This window comes from Triturus cristatus, chromosome 5_2 (assembly GCF_964204655.1).
Source record: "Triturus cristatus chromosome 5_2, aTriCri1.1, whole genome shotgun sequence".
NCBI lineage: Eukaryota > Metazoa > Chordata > Amphibia > Caudata > Salamandridae > Triturus > Triturus cristatus.
In genome coordinates this window covers 54,260,907-54,278,183 of record NC_140588.1, presented here as the reverse complement: position 1 = coordinate 54,278,183, position 17,277 = coordinate 54,260,907, and positions in this window count along the sequence as shown.

Here is a 17,277-nt window from a genome sequence, read left to right as displayed (position 1 = left end):
ATCTTGGTGTTTTTGCTCTTCGAATGTTTGCAAACATGAATAATAATAATCCACATTTGTAAAGCATGAACAATCACCCGTAAGGGTCTCTAGGCGCTGGAGGCCGTCGGGAAGATTAAGCAAGCTATTACACAGAGTCACATGGTGCTGGTCTAATCTGTCGCCGGGGATCGAACCGTGATGCCCAGATTCTGGAGTCAGTCACCCTGGCCGGAGCGCCACACCTCTTCCCTAAAAATAAAACCTCTAGTGCAAAATTAAACACATCAAAAACCTGTTGGATATTTGTTGCAAATAGATATTAAAAACAGTTTGATACAAATCAGAATAAAAAAAATAAAAAGCTGAAGTAGCTCAGAATGTGTAGAATCATGCAGAAAGAATATAGCTTTTCTCGATCTAAGGAGTGCAAAAACTAAACATTTTCACTCTGCTTGTCACCTCCACTGCTGGCTCTGGGAACAAGCACTGTGATGTCAGAACTCAACTGTGATAAATTATAATAATAGTCAACCGCCGATTATAAAGAAATTAGAGACTGACGTTTATGCAGGATTACAGAATCCCATGTATTATATTTGTATATACTGCTAAGGCAGGGCCTTCTCTCCTCCTAACCTTTTCTGGGGTGTTAGACTCTTACCAGACAACCAAGAAAGCCCTGAGATCTTTAGGAAGCGTTCGATAGGAAGTAACAGGATGGAAGAAATAAGAAAACTTGAAATTCATAATTCAGTAGAAGCCAAAATTCAGAGATAGAGTCATCCCATAAGGGAATTCAAAGTTGCAAAAAAATAAAGGTGTTAGAATCGAGATGAAGACTAAAGGGGGCTAAAGAAAATACATACAACCTGCCATGTTGTGACTTGTGACACAGTCAGCATCAATCAGAGCCTTTACTTATGCTCTGCTCCATGCAAGTTGTCCAGGGCACCATCTTTGTACAGATAGATTGAATGCCTTTAAAGTTGTTTCTCTTTCTCTTGATCAAGGTGCACTTGTCACAGCTGGCCAAAGCAAGACATGGACTAACACTGTGACAGAGGCACCAAGGAAATTCTGACCAAGTAGCAGGCATGGCCTAAATCCTGGCAAGAAGCCTGATTACAGTTTTGTCAAGTATATGAAGGCACCGATGTGTGTTCATAGGCAGGGGGTAAAGTATTAGTTGTTTCTTTGACACACCGACAACGTTCCCGTGGGTGGGGGCTGATACTTGACCGGAGCATATCTCTCTATCTTGTAATTACATTTTTTTCGTGCATGAAGATATAACATAGTAATAAGTTTCAGGGATGAAATGAAAAGTAAGTCTTCTTTACAATACCAGCCACACATAAAAAAAAAACTTGATAAAATAATAAGAGTACACAACATATTGATATTCGGGAAAATAATGCATGGAAAAAACGCATTTATAAAAATATGATTAGAAAATATAAAAGGATCGAGACATTGGATGTCCCAAGAGACGGACAAACTCTGTAAGAATTTTTGGTTTAACTGGGCTATTCATTATTACACGAGTGTCATGCTAATGCTGCAGAATATCTGCACAGTAGTTGGCAGTCCAGCTTTTAGATCTCACAAACAATGGTGTTTGTTATTCCATTTCTCATATGGAGGACAGCATTGCAGGTAGGGGTGGGTGATAAACACAGCTCCCCTGTCGCAGAGTTTTTCCCGCCCTCCTTGGAGTGCAGAGTCCTTGAAAAACTATGTCAACTACAGCATTGCAAAGTTTGCTCGTGTGCACGTCTCGCCAACGTTAAGTAGGCAAATACGAAAATCAAGGGCTAAAACGCCTCCCAGCGAGATTTCTCAACATGAGCGGTCGCTGTAGCTCGCTATCATTAGTGTTGAGAAAGATGTCGCTTGAGCTCCTCGGTGAAGCTCTCTATTTCACACCCGTCCCTTGTTCTTCCCAACTGGTGTGATTGCATGGGTTTGGTTAATTGCTGGGGCAGGCTGGTGGCTCCTATTGGCTATCTAATCATAACACTATTGTCTTGTGAGTCTCTGTGGAAGAAACCTTTTTGGCTGTTCGTAACTGTTTGTTATTGGTGATGCCATTTGGGACATAACTGAATGTTAATGAAATTTTCATAAGTACGTTATGTTCGTGCTAAGAGTCTAAAACTTAGTCTTCACAGTAACACTTTTCTCTTTGTTTCCCATCTCTTCTTCCTTAAATATATTCTTTACTATTCTTCTTACCTTTCATTTCAATTGGATGCCTAGAAGTTTCATGGTGTCTCAACCTGATGTGCGTTTGTAAGCAAAACCTCAGTTCGGTCAGGCAGTGATGTCTGCTACTATATCTGTACTTGCCATAAAGCTTTCTTTAAGATCTTTTTCCTTTCTATTCTCTCTGTAGGGTCTTGTTGTGAATACCCATGAAACAAACAGCCCTTCAAATGGCTTGAGGCCACAGTGGTGGTATAGATATATTTGAAAGGATGACTAAACACAATGTTGTATTTGATCTCCTCTGTCCACCATCCAACACAGCTTCTGTCTTTACAGCTCTTGAATGTTCTAGCTGTCAAGAATTCCTGTCATGCGAGGGGAAGAAAACGGTAACCAGCGAAAACGGACTACATCTCCCAGGATGCTTAGCGGTTGAGAGGTTATGTAAACAGGAGAGCTGTTACATAACTCAAGGAAAACACGCCCTTATGTAAACAGGAGAGCTGTTACATAACTCAAGGAAAACAAGCCCTTATATAAGCAGGAGAGCTGTTACATAACTCAAGGAAAACACGCCCTATAAAGGGAGGAACCGGGAGGTACAACGCTGTCGGATATTGTGTTTACACCGACGTACCTGCTTCGTGAAGAGCAGTGTTCCGGAGTGGTGCTCCAGTAAGGCAAGAACGGAGGTAGGTCGAGTCGTTACTCCCTGGGCCGTGTCTTGCCCCATCGTCACCTGTGAAGGACCCGGAAGCTCTACCGGTCAACCATTGAGCTTCGCTTTTTGACTCGGCTGAGTCAGAGCGCAGTGGCGCTTTTGCTGGTTGGAGTCGTAACTCCCAGCCAGACCAGAGATACAGGGACTGCCAGCTGTAACGCACACCAGGAGGTGTTTGCCGCGTTACAGACTCGGAAGTCCACAGGATCGATCGAGCGGCTGCTCTCGGTTCAGTCTTCTTGCTTTTTGATTGGGGTATCGGTGACGCATCACCAGGAGGTGACTCCGCGTCCCGGTGCAGTCTGAGGAAGAGGTTGAGCAGCTGCTCCCTTCAGGTAGAGACCCCGGCTGGGTGTTTCCCTGACTCCTCGATTCTCCCCAACACTCTTCGTGCCCCTCACAGCCTACCGATTGGCTTTGTCGGCCATTTCATTTCTGCCCTCTGTTGGCATACGCCGGGATCGGCGTATATGCAGAGGACGGTTAGGACCATCCGTGCGGTGGGCTGGTAACGTACTTAGCCTGGAGGATTCCAGTGACTATAACTTTTGTTTATTCTTTGTATTATTTTTGCCTTCATTAAAATAACTAACCCTTCACAAGTGGTTGCGTCCTCATTATCGTGTCTGTTAAACGATCCTGGACGTTCAGGGCGTTACAAAATATCCGACCGTAATACACTAACTGTCTCCCGGTCGATAACAGACATGGCAACACTTGATGATGTGCTGGCTGCTTTAGCGACCGTGCAAGTTGAATTGGCTGCCTCTAGGCAAGAAACAGCCGATGTAAAAGCCAGACTGGATGCTATCCACTTGGACCCGCTCACGCCCAGCACCTCCCTCACGGACCAGACCCCTGCTGTAGTAGTGGAAATGCCGGTAGCCATCCCCTTGGCAACACCAGAGAGGTACAGTGGGGATCCTAACACAGTGCAGGTATTCCTCACACAAGTGGCGCTACATTTATCGTGCAAACCAAAGGCGTTCCCCACGAGTCAGGCTTGTGTGGCTTTCCTTATTTCCTATTTGGCTGGAAACACGGCACAGTGGGCCGTACCTCTGGTGAGCAGGGACGACCCCATCTTATGTGATTGGGGTGCTTTTCGCGAGGAATTCCTGAAGGTATTCGACAGAAGGGCTGACTCGTACACGGCGGACCGTGAAATGCTTGAGTTGAGACAGGGATCCAACGACCTGGTGCAGTATCTCAACGCGTTCCGACGGCTAGTTGCGGAAACCAAGTGGCCTGTTGCTAAACAGACGGCGCTCTTCCATCACGGGCTGTGCGATGAGCTCAAAGACGCCGTGGCTCATATTGACCCTCAACCCAAGACATGTGAGGGCCTTATCAACCTGGTATTACGGCTGGAACATAGGCTAAGTGAAAGAAAAGGGGATCATGGGAGAAAAGGAAAATCCCTTCCATCCTATGTGACGGTGGGAAGTCCTGAAACTTCCACCGCATCCAAGGGAGAACCCATGGACATCGGCGCAATACGAGCGAGCCTCACAGCCACGGAGAAAGAGTCACGCCGTAAACAAGGATTGTGCCTATATTGTGGCAAAAAAGGCCACTACGTACGTGAATGCCCTGCCAAACCGAAGACGTCACGTTATCGGGCCAACCGGTCGGTAACAGCCGTGGTGGACATACCGGCGGAAAACTAGAGGACTCCCAGACCAAAGAAGGGGCATCTCGGAGTCACTCATCCATCCCTTCACTTTCCAACTCGGTCACTAAGGGACACCGACACCTGTTTCTCACGGTGCACGTGGGAGTGCATGACCAGTGGATACCCGTTGTGGCCATGGTGGATTCAGGGGGCACTGGCATGTTTATGGACCACAACGAGGCATGCAGGCTAGGGCTAGTGCTTCTTCCCAAAGCTGTACCCGAAGACGTCTATGCTGTAGACGGAAGGCGATTGGTGACGGGGCCCATCGGGCAGCACACGGGGGTCCTTCCGATGAGATATGGGAGGAACCATTTGGAACAAATCGATTTTAACATCATCCGAGCGCCCCAATATGGCGTCATATTGGGATTGCCGTGGCTACAGAAACACAACCCCTCTGTGGATTGGCCAACACATCGCGTCGAAATGACGTCACCGTATTGCATCCTGCATTGTGGAAAAAGAACGGAATCCCTTGACGCAGATGAGAGCGGGAGTCAGACGGTGGCTACAGCGGCAGAAAAAGATGTGACTCTCCCCCAGGCTTATCACAGTTTTGAGGATGTATTTGATGAGGTGAAGGCGGAAGTGCTACCACCACATAGACAGTTTGACTGCCAGATCGACCTGGTGCCAGGGGCCAGCGTTCCCAGCGGCAGGCTGTATGCCCTGACGGAGCCTGAAAACGTGCATCTCCGGGGGTACCTGGATAAACTCCTCAAGCTAGGATTCATCCGCCCGTCCAAGTCTCCGGCCGCCTCGCCACTCTTCTTCATCCCGAAAGCTAATGGGGAGCTGAGAGCCTGTGTGGACTTTAGGGCATTGAATGCGATAACCATAAAGAATCGGTACCCCTTGCCTCTCATCAGTGTACTTCTGGAACAGGTCAAGAAAGCTCGTATCTACACCAAGTTGGATTTGAAAGGGGCCTACCGGTTGACCAGGGGATGACGGCAATACTGGTGGTGGTGGATTACTTGACGAAAATGGGGCACTTCATCCCCTGCAAGAGAGTCCCTACGGCCTGGGAATTGGCGTCACTACTTCTAAAGAATGTGGTACGACTGCATGGATTACCTGGGGTGATCGTGTCGGACCGGGGGTCGCAGTTTACTGCGCAATTCTGGAAGACTTGGTGCACTGCTCTGCATGTTAAGACCGCCCTGTCCACCAGCTACCACCCTCAAACGGACGGCCAAACCGAGCGCCTGAACCAAACGCTCAAACAGTATCTGCGATGTTTTGTGGACCAGGGCAGGGAAGAATGGGTCGACTTGCTATGGGTTGCAGAGATAGCCTATAACAACGCCACTCACAGCTCCACACAGTCATCTCCGTTCTATAGCAACTATGGCCAACATCCCAGGTTCTTGCCATTTCTACATCCGTTCAGAGAGGACAGGATTCCCGCCACAGCGGACAGGGTGGCACACATAAAAGACACGTTGATGCGCTCAAGGGCTGTCCTAATAGAGGCCAAGAGAAAATACAAGGCTGCGGCAGACAGGAAGAGAAGGCCCGGGCCACTGTACCGCACCGGAGACTACGTCTGGATATCCACAAGAAACATGAGGTTTCGAAAGAACAGTGTGTTCCATCCCAAGTACATGGGCCCCTATCGAATTGCCAAGTGTATGGGTCTCGTGAACGTGAAGGTGTGCTTGCCCCAGTCATTGCGGATACACCCTGTCTTTCATGTATCATTGCTCAAACCTGCACCCTCCAAGCCGTCTGGGACACCTAGGCCGGTATGCGTGGAGTCGGAGGTGGAGTATGAAGTATCGGGCATACGGGCGTCCAAATGGCGCAGGGGGAAGCTGTGGTACCTGGTTGCGTGGAAAGGCTATGGCCCGGAGGAGCAATCATGGGAACCGGCTGAAGGGGTTCATGCTCCGCGCTTGGTCTCCTTGTTCCATCAGCGTTTTCCTGCCAGCGCTGGACCCGTGGGAAGCCGCTGAGAGGGAGGATGTACTGTCAAGAATTCCTGTCATGCGAGGGGAAGAAAACGGTAACCAGTGAAAACGGACTACATCTCCCAGGATGCTTAGCGGTTGAGAGGTTATGTAAACAGGAGAGCTGTTACATAACTCAAGGAAAACACGCCCTTATGTAAACAGGAGAGCTGTTACATAACTCAAGGAAAACAAGCCCTTATGTAAGCAGGAGAGCTGTTACATAACTCAAGGAAAACACGCCCTATAAAGGGAGGAACCGGGAGGTACAACGCTGTCGGATATTGTGTTTACACCGACGTACCTGCTTCGTGAAGAGCAGTGTTCCGGAGTGGTGCTCCAGTAAGGCAAGAACGGAGGTAGGTCGAGTCGTTACTCCCTGGGCCGTGTCTTGCCCCATCGTCACCTGTGAAGGACCCGGAAGCTCTACCGGTCAACCATTGAGCTTCGCTTTTTGACTCGGCTGAGTCAGAGCGCAGTGGCGCTTTTGCTGGTTGGAGTCGTAACTCCCAGCCAGACCAGAGATACAGGGACTGCCAGCTGTAACGCACACCAGGAGGTGTTTGCCGCGTTACAGACTCGGAAGTCCACAGGATCGATCGAGCGGCTGCTCTCGGTTCAGTCTTCTTGCTTTTTGATTGGGGTATCGGTGACGCATCACCAGGAGGTGACTCCGCGTCCCGGTGCAGTCTGAGGAAGAGGTTGAGCGGCTGCTCCCTTCAGGTAGAGACCCTGGCTGGGTGTTTCCCTGACTCCTCGATTCTCCCCAACACTCTTCGTGCCCCTCACAGCCTACCGATTGGCATTGTCGGCCATTTCATTTCTGCCCTCTGTTGGCATACGCCGGGATCGGCGTATATGCAGAGGACGGTTAGGACCATCCGTGCGGTGGGCTGGTAACGTACTTAGCCTGGAGGATTCCAGTGACTATAACTTTTGTTTATTCTTTGTATTATTTTTGCCTTCATTAAAATAACTAACCCTTCACAAGTGGTTGCGTCCTCATTATCGTGTCTGTTAAACGATCCTGAGACGTTCAGGGCGTTACACTAGCCCAAACTCATCTACACAGGCTCCCTGTCCCAACATTCCAAGGCAACCTCTGTTCTAACTGTGGGGTTGTACCAACAGGGTAGGAAAAGGAAGGGGGGGGGGGAAGGCACAGGCAAAACTACACAACCTAAATATTAATATCATTTGTTATAAGTAACAATATAGGAAGGGAAAACAATAAGGCACGGAATATAAAATGTCTTCCCCACCAACAGTGTGAAGAGACCAGGAAAGTTAACTGCAATGCCACTTCATTACATAGTCTTTGTGCCATTTAGGTGTTGCCACATGCCATTTCATTATATCTCGCCGGTTAACTAAGATACAATGTGGAGCTAGTGCAGATAAGTTGCTCCCCGAAGTGCTGTCCCTCGGACATGGACACCGAGCTAGTCTGTCCATGCTCCAATTTTGTCCATTCTCAAGACCGACCACATTATGTTTGTTTAAAAAAAATATTTTTAGGTTCTTAAAATTTGGATTCTTTCCTGCTGTCGCCAATGGGTCTCTTTATGGATACCCAATCCCCTCCAGCCCATTTCTGAGATTTGGCACCATGTTTGCAGTCATAGTAAGACTCGTAACTAGCTTGGTTAGAACTTATCTTGGCTCTTGCCTCCTTTGAATCATGCTCCACTTTTTCTCCTCCGCCGATCCAATTAGGGAAGAATTTAGTGCTGGGTTTCCTTCTTTTTAGAAAAGAGAATGTGGATTTCTCCGTGACCTGGTTGGGAGTAGTATGGTACGCCCACAACATTTCTTGGAGTGCACGTTTAACTGGCAAGTGGTTAATGCAAGCAAGTTGGATGTTTTCTTTCAGCATCCTGTTCACTCTTTCGACAAGAACATTTGCCCGAGGAGAGTAAAGAGCAGTTCTGAGGTAAGTAATGGCTAGTTTAGATAAGAAATTTGTCATAGCCGAAGAAAAGAATTGCACTCCATTGTCTGTAACTAGGGTGAATGGAATGCCTTCTGAGGCAAAGATGTCCCTTAGACAGTCTCTTAGAGACTCAGTAGTGATTTGATTCACCATTCGAATGACCACCCAGTGGGAGAGATAATCAGTTAATACAAAAGCATCCTTTCTATGTAACCATTTAGTTATCAATGCAACACTATTTATCCAACCCTCTCGATCTGTCTTTGTGAGCCCCTCTACTTATCTATCTTTTCAACCCTCCCCATCTATAATAAAGACTAACAAAAATATTATATATAAATAAAAAACCCAAGGAAAGTTGTCAGCCAACGCCAGCTTTTTTAGGTCTGATGTTATCCAATACCGTTTGATTTTACTAAAATTATGTGTTCAACATAGTTACTTTTAGAGATTTTCATCCAGACTTCATCCATAATTTTTTTGTTGCATCATTTGCATTTTTCGTCAACCCATTACTGCAGGCTCACTTAAGCCATTAGCTAGCTTCACTATAAGTTACGCCATATTTCTCTTCCACAATTGACACATCTGCACCCAAAGTAGCTCCCTTCACTACTGATGGAGCAAGTACTCGTGTAAAAGAGACTTGCTTGGAAGCAATTCTCTCAAATAACTCGTAACCCCGTAATATTTGGGTTTGTAAATACTAATTCGCACCACATGTTCATACATCTAAATTAAGAAGAAGCTTGCATATGTGTTTTACTAACAAGTAACCGGAGTGTCTCTAAAATGGCTGCTAAACGCGGGAATTCTCATTGCGCATTTGTCTACTGCATCTATGTATTATGACGTACTATCGCTTGGAGGGAAATCTTTGCAGCTGCGCAGTTGCTCCTAAAATGGCCACTTGAAACCTACATGATAATGTGCATGCTTTACTGAAACTAGACCATTTAAATTTACTAAAATGCTAATGCGAAAGATTTTTGTAAGTAAATGGGATTAGAGTGGAAATAGGTGGTATACAGTGAAATCATTTATTTTTGATTTTCATATTCTTTTTCTTTGACCTCTCTATTAATTTGTATTTGGGCCTCTGAAGGGGACTGAAGATTGTGTACCATGTGATTACTTCACATGCGCAGTCATAACCAGCCAAGAGCCGCGATGCAAAGCCTTAAATGCCATCCAAAAGAAAACAGCAACATGTCCTGGGAACAAGCATGATGTCCTGTTAACGAAACCGAACTGTATACATTGTATTGATTAAAGTGTGAATACGGGTGGGAAATAAAGCTTGGGAAAGTAAATTAAGGGGTGGAAACATTGAACAATGAGCTTTAAGAACATATTAAAACTTAGCATGGTGTGATGATCATCCCCCCTTGCTTATCCAATCAGAATTAGGCGTTTTATGAACATTGAAACATTTGGAAGTGGTGTTTACCATTAGAAGAATATAATTGAGGTAGTTTAGTTAGTTAGATAGCTCGCTCGTGCTGCAGAGATGCTGAGAGACTGAGATGCTGTCCGAAGATTGAGCAGATCCTAAAGCAGAAATGAACTTCAGAACTTAGAACCAAAGCTAAATTAGAAGAACATCGCGGAAGAATCGAGGAGGAAGAGAGTATCAGAGAGGGGTGCGACGCAGGCGTCGAATCTAGAAGAGGTCATCTATCCTGTCCTGAATTCTTTGGTCTCCTGTTCTGTCCCAGGGGACCCTTTCCAGCTCCTAGGCCAAGGGGTTGGTTTCCACACCATTCTCGTTAACTATTATTCTGTGTAGTATGTCATTGTAGTGCTCTCTCCGTTTCTCCTTTTTCAGGTACTGTCATTATTATAACAGTCTAAAGTTTCTGAATTAATTTGATTTTCCTTCCTTGAAGAAAACGGTGTTCGAGCTGTACTTTGTATTTCTTGGTTCACATGAAATTTACTATATAAACATTTAAAACTGTCTCGAGTCTGTGGTCATTTAAAGTATTTACTTTGATGGTATTTACACCTAAACTGCTAACAACTAGGTCCATTAATTAGAGAAAATTATATTTGGACGGAAGGGATGGTAAGAATTGGCGAGGTAAATTCATCTCGCAGGTTTTAGCATGCTTAATTGATCCGAGCAGCGCTTACTAGCTTATGTATGGATGTTTACGGGCCAAGGTGAATATGTGGATTATGTGTATCATTTAGCTGGTAAGCCCCACCTCGATCACTACCAGGGACCACGATGGCAATGTGTGTTCTTGTTTTAGATTGATAAGGGCATGGAAGCTTCCCCAACAATAAAGGTTTGCAAAAAACGTGACCTAACAATGCCAGGATTGCCAAACGCAAAAGGCTTGTGGCCACAGTCACAGCTATTGGCTTTGCCACTGCTGGTTGTTTGTGTTTTTGGTCATTGAGCCAAAATTAAATTGCCACTTGTGCTTCAAAAAGGATGCATTTTTTCAAACTACCTTAGAGTATTCTTAACAGGGAGTCAGAAGGCTTGGACCATTTTCCTGGCTCAAAGTTGAACTGTAATAGCCAGATCCTGTCCTTTTGATTCAAAGCAGCTTCTTGGCCTTTGTATTTACAGATGTCAGTTTCAGAAGGGTTTGGTGGTAAGTTGCACAAAACAGTGAGGCTTCAGCTAGAATATGGAATGGCATTTCTCTATTAGGCACTACTGGTTTCTGTGATGAGCCAGGATTACCACCAGTCCCAGTGGGATGTACGGCGAGTTCCATGACCAGGTTAAGATTAAAGTAATCTAGGAGGATAGCCTTTGCCGCAACATCTTTATAATCTCAAACACCTCCCGACATTCTTATGATCAGTTAAAACTGACATTGTCTTGTGAACGGCGAGTGGGGTAGTGATAGTGGTATTAGCAATGCTACATCCTGAAGGTCAGCGTTTATCTTCAGAAAACATATTCATGTATATCCTTCAGTACAGGTGTGTGTTCATAGAATACCACTTGCTCCCAATGAGTTTTTATACATTTTCCTGAGAACACATGACTCTGGGCTGTCCAGATTCATACTTACTTACCTACCTTAAGTACGAATCCAACCTCACATACTTGACAATTTTGATTAAAACAAAGGCTATTAATGCAGCTGAACTTTTGAAATCACTGTCTACCTTCTGGATCACTTTTTTTGTACCACCAGGACAAAGTAGTGTCATATTGGCTGGCTTACCAGATACATATCTGATGCTTCTGAAGAATATTCTCCACATCACAGTGCAACTCATCAGGGAACTGACAAATTCTAAGACCCCACCCTCTACCCTCACATTTCAGGAACTCCACTGACTCCCAGGAGCATCACGTTGAAGATTTGCTGGGGTCCCACTATAGATAGACCACACTTTTCCTGTTTGCGCCATGGCATACCTTTAAATAAGTGCACTGTGCACAAACAGGGAAAGTGCGCCCTAGTGTGAAGAATTCGCTGCCCTCAGGGCAGCTGCAAACTCAAGCTTATCACGGGGCATCGCATTAAAGTGAAGTATGGAGTGGCTACTTCAAATCCCCTTGGTATTCCACTGTTCAACCGGCTACCTGCCTGCAGTTTAAAGAGGGATTGGCAATCCCTTTGCAGGCTGGTGAAGTAAGTGAATGCACTTGTATGCAAGGGGATGTTTGGGGGGGGTCCATAGGACCCGCTTTTCCCCCATGCAGAGGACTGGCATCAGGTAGAGCACTGATAGTGCGCCACCTTTATTTGGCGCTCTTTCATTGCATCTCCTGTCAGTTTCTTTGCCATTGCACCCACCTCCATAATACGGTGCAGGCACAGAGGTAAAGAGATTCCCTCGTTTGAATGGGACCATGCCCCCATGCAAGTGAGGGAATGCCCTCTTACGATGCAGCTACATGTGTGCCAGCGCCATCTGCATTACAGAAGGGGCTGCACAAGCATCTGCAGCCACTCCTGTAATACCAAAATGCACCGGAGGCACACAAAGCGGGCATACATCCCTGTTGTGTCCCAAGGCCCCTTCTGTGTCACCTTCAGGCAAATGAACTCCAGCCTGCCACTCTAGCCGGCAGCAAAGAACATCATCTATGGTGGCCAATGCAACTCACACGTCAAAGACCTTTAAAGGACTGAGACAAAGAGGTGCAAGTAATAGTCCAGAAAATAATCATGCTCCTGTAATACACCCAGTTTCTGGAACTCCATCCCAGCAAATATGTGTCAAGTTCCACCTCTGTTCTATTGCCTTAAGGAAATGCCAACACAACACTGCAAGGAACATCTTGTGTGTCCATTAGCAATATCATTCTGCTGCCTGTGAGAAAATTGTAATCACATCCACTTTTGTTTCCCACTTTCCAAGGCTTGGTAAGTCCTGCTAATGAGAAAGGAGTGGCAGGTGGCAATTAGGAAGAGTGGGGGGGGGGGCGGGCAAATGGGTGGTGAGTGGGTGCATGCAAAGTGATTGTAAATAAAAAGAAAAAATAACCATGTACCTTGCTTGCAGCACCACTCCGAAGCCCTCCTCGCACCGTGTTCTGCTCTGTCTCCTCAATTCCCCTAACCAATCCTGGCACTGCTCTCATTCTGGTAACCAGTATGAGGGCAGCACCAGGATTGGATGGAGTGGGATGGCTGGATGCTCCTTCAAGCCCTGTAACCCTGTGTGTTGTGTATGTACATTGTCCTCCTGTGGACACCGTAGTGTCCCATGCAATTGCGTGTCCCTGCAAGGACACCGTATCGTTGCCACCTCACCAGCTGTGACCTCACCAGCTGGCAGTTGGTGACAGTTGACAGCTGGTGATCCTGAGCAGCAGCTGTATCTTGCGCTCCACGTTCGGAGCTGTGTTGGCGAATTAATAAAGGACTTACGACTTCAATCCATCGCATCCACTTTGTTCTTTACAAAGTGGCGACGAGCGCCAACACCGGAACCCACAGCCGGTACATGAACTTAGAAAAAAAAAAAATGGCGTGAGAAGAAAACTTACAGAATCAAAGGAAGAACTCTAGCAAAAGAAAATAGTGTGAAAGATCTGTAAGAATTAAACAGCTGCAGCACAATACTACGGAAAAATACGAGATTCATAACTATTTGATGCGTGAAGAAAAATACAAGGAATTGCGCGTAAAATACAAACAAGAAAACTGCTGTGGTGATTGAAAAAAAGGATCGATCGTGGAACTTTGACAGGCGACACTGTGAGTAAATATTAGCGTGTCTGTTTGCAGTCAGCGTGTGTGAAGAGAAACGCCGCATCAGACTCTAACGGAAAAGTAATGACAGTTTAACGGTGTCAACTGTCAGCTGAGCAGCGTCACGGAATGCAAATTGAATGTGACGTAGTGTGCACAGACGCATTGAGGAATCCTTCAGGAATCTAGAAGTGACGCACAACGTACCAGAACGTGCGGCCATTTTGAATTTCCTATTTGTAAACAAAACAAGTGAAATTGAATCACCAAGGCAACGCGCGAACACGCATTCAGTAAAAAAAAAAACCCGGCAGCTTAGAGCTTTTCAATTAAACAGCTACCGGCGGCGAACTGAATCGCAATTTATGCGCTGGTCTAATCCAATTGAATAAAAAGGGCCAAATAATTAGCACAATACAAAAAGAAAAATTTAGCACTATTAAGCACTGTGTGTAGAGGAAAATAAAAAAAAAACGAGTAAATTAAAAACAGCATGGCATCAGGCTACTTGTGGAATCTCTCCCCTCCACAATCATTCCTACCTGGCAAGGGTGAACCAATACTGAAATGGGAAGAATGGAGGGAGTATTTTAACAACTACATCTCGCAGTTTGATGATGATGATGAATTTACACCTAAAAAGAAATACAAACTCCTACTACATTGTCTCGGAGCAGGAGGAATAAAAGTGTACAACAGCATCAACAAAAAAACAAGAGGGGAAGGTGAAGATGATGTTTACGCTAATGCTATTGATGACTTAAATGCGTACTATAAACCAAATGTGTGCGTCGGAGTGGATAGATACAAATTCTTCCACAGGAAGCAAGGGAAATAAGAGTCAGTCGACGACTATGTATCTGCACTAAAAGAATTGGCATTGAACTGTCGCTTTGGGAATCTGCACGACGAGTTCATAAGAGACCAAATTGTGATGCAAGGGTCAAATGCAGACATCCAGGACAGTCTCTGGGCTAAAGGGGAGTATCCACTCCAGAACATAATTGACGTTGCCAGAAAATCAGAATTAACCGGTCGATGCGCAAAGGCAGTCATAGCAGAGAGCAATGAGAAAAAAGAGAGTGGAACCGTCAGCAAGGTGACACAAGTAAAACAAAATTCAAAAAACACATGGAACAAGTCTGCGAAAAACATGAACAATAAACCTGTGGATAACGGAACTAGGCGTTGTTACAGATGTGGAGACAATTCACATTGGGCTGACGACAGGAAGTGCCCTGCACGTGGAGTAAAATGCACATACTGTGGTGTCATCGGGCATTTCCAGAAGGCATGTCGTAGACGTAAGGCACGCACCGTGAAAAACATCTATGAATCAGAAGGATATGAGAATGAAGATTCGGATGAAGACGACATCAACATGTGTGTCCTCAGCATCGAAGAGGAGCAAATAAATGAAGTCAGCGCTGGCGGCGTAACTAAAAAGAAGAAACCCACATGCAATATGGCCATTGGAGGCGTCGATATCAGCATAGTCGCCGATTCAGGCTCACCCTATACGACTGTGAACAAAAAAGTATGGGAAGAAAAATTCACACCACATATTGGTAGTCACCTTGAGAAGGCAGACATACTGATTAAGTCATTCACTGGAGAACCAATTAACGTGTGTGGTTACAGAAAACTAAATTTTGCTTATAAAGGGAGAGAATCAGAAGCTAAACTCTATGTATCTGCTGTTGGCCCATCGGTCCTGGGATGGATGGACCAGGGAAATTTGAGCATCATCTTGGACCCTAGCAGGTCTGACCCTGTCCTAGTGGTACAAGACACGAATGACTATGACAAATCCATCTTACACAAGTACCCTAATGTCTTTAAAGACAAAATTGGAGCACTTAAGGGGTACCAACATAAAATTATAGTGAAACCTGATGCAACACCGGTAGTACACAAAACTCGCAATCTACCGTTTGCAATAAAAGACAAAGTAAAAAAACAAATTGAGAAACTCCTGAAAGAAGGCATAATTGAACAAGTGGAGGCTAGTGAATGGGGCGCACCATTAGTCGTAGCCAAACGTCCAAACGGAAAATTGAGACTATGTGTGGACCTACGGGACCTGAACAAAAATATAATAGTTGAACAATTTCCATTACCAAAAATTAGTGAAATGTTAGCCACTACAAAAGGAGTCAGATGGTTTTCAACTATCGATCTAAAGTCTGCGTACCACCAGGTACCACTGCATCGTGAACGCAAAAGACTCACGGCGTTCATTACACCCTTTGGGTGTTACCAATTTACAAGAGTACCTTTTGGGTTGGCATCCGCTGCAGCGATGTTCCAAAGACTAATGAACAACATCTTCAAGGGAGTCACAGGTATTCTGATGTTTCAGGATGACATCCTAGTCATGGGTAAATCTAAGGAGGAGCACAATGATAAGGTAGAACAAGTACTAAGAATCTTGGAAACTAAGGGACTCACGGCAGAGTACAGTAAATGCAAATTTGCATGTGAGTCGGTGAACTATCTGGGGCACGAAATAAATGGAAAAGGAATCTACCCGAAAAAAGACTTAATGGATGCAATAAAGTACTCTCCTGTACCCAAAAACAAGGAGGAGCTGAGGTCTTTCCTAGGCCTTGTAGAATTTTATGCGAAATTTATAAAGAACTTCTCAGAGAAAACTTATGATCTTCGACAACTACTGAAGATGAGAAGTGAATTCAATTGGACTGACACGTGTCAAGCTGCGTTCAACTCCGTTAAAAATTACCTGTGCAACGCTATACCTCTACAAGGTTTTGACCCTTCACTCCGTAACACCATCACAACGGACGCAAGCTCGAAGGGACTTGGAGCCGTATTGACTCAAAAAGATGACAAGGGAATACAGTACACAATTGCGTTCGCATCACGGTCATGGACACCGACAGAGGAAAAATTCTCTGTCATCGAACGCGAAGCATTGGCATGTGTGTGGGCCTTGGAGCACTATCGAAATTATGTGTGGGGAAACAAAGTCACACTGTGCACGGACCATAAGCCACTCACCAAGGTGTTCACGACAAAAGGTCTATATTCAGCGTCACCTAGACTAGCGCGCTTATCTGTACGCCTATTTGACTTCAATTATAACATAGAATATGTACCCGGTGTGAGGAACGTTGTTGCGGACTACTTGAGCAGATTACCAATAAGTGAAGAAAACCAAGATAACAAAACAGAAGTGGAGGAGTACTGCATAGCCAGCCTAGATGACAATCTACAGGGAATCTCAAAGGAAGAATGGCTCGCAGAACAAGAAAAGGACAAAGACATCTGTCTTGTAATCAGGATGTTAGAGGGAGAGTGGACACACAAAAATAAACTCTCTGAAACGATGAGACATTACTATGAAGTGAAAGAAGAACTATCACACGAAAATGACTTACTGTTGAGGGGTAGTAGAGTGGTACCCCCAGTCACGTTAAGGAAAAGAATCCTTGAGATATGTCACGAGGGACACTTAGGCATAGTTAAGTGTAAAAGAAGAGTCAAGGAAAATTACTGGTGGCCTGGGGTCAGCATGGACGTAGAAAGAATAGTCAGGAGCTGCAACATGTGTCAGCAATCCGACAAGACCCAAGTAACTCTTAGACCACCGTTACACCCCATTG